The sequence below is a fragment of the Dendrobium catenatum genome, unplaced genomic scaffold (genome assembly GCF_001605985.2).
Source record: "Dendrobium catenatum unplaced genomic scaffold, ASM160598v2 fragScaff_scaffold_743, whole genome shotgun sequence".
Classification (NCBI taxonomy): Eukaryota; Viridiplantae; Streptophyta; class Magnoliopsida; order Asparagales; family Orchidaceae; genus Dendrobium; species Dendrobium catenatum.
Window position 1 is genome coordinate 1,663,028 of NW_021319205.1, and position 605 is coordinate 1,663,632.

General features: G+C 29.6%; 1 non-coding gene across 1 annotated transcript; it reads left to right on the forward strand.

Moving 5' to 3' along the window:
• The first annotated feature begins 252 nt into the window (after positions 1-252).
• On the forward strand, positions 253-358 carry LOC114580049. The gene has a single exon (XR_003701348.1). It is a non-coding gene; the product is annotated as a small nucleolar RNA R71 (small nucleolar RNA).
• The last annotated feature ends 247 nt before the right edge of the window (positions 359-605 follow it).

A 605-nucleotide genomic window follows, 5' to 3' on the forward strand; every position in this document is an offset into this window, starting at 1 on the left:
TAGATTCCTACATATAGTAGCTACCTGTGTAGTGAAAATTTATATAGCATCTAATTCATACAAGCTAGCTATCTTTCCAAGGTTGATTCATTTGGATAACAATTAGAAATTATAGTGGACATTTCTTTGACCAAAGCATAAGCTTCATCATATGGTTAAGTCATTAATGATTCACCATCAATCACATTAATAATGGATATAAGAGATCTGTCTAAACCATTTTAAAAGTCTAAATAATAAGCCAATTGCATAATGCATAGTATGGACAATTCATATGTAATTCCTTAAATCTTTTCGTAGCCTCATAAATGCACTCACCATCTAATTGGGTAAATAAAGTAATATCTTTTCTAAGCTTATCAACCTTAGATGAGGAAAGTACTTAGCAAAAAAATTGTGAGCTAAGTATTCCAGGTAATGATTGAGCCCATGGGTAACAAATTTAACCACATGTTAGTTTTATCTCTCAATGAAAAGGAAATAACCTAAGTCTAATGACACTATTGGTTACACAATTATATTTAAAAATGGTAAATATTTCGATGAAACTAACTATAAGCAATTTAAAATCTTTTATAGGTGTTCCCCCTAAATTGAGAATTTTG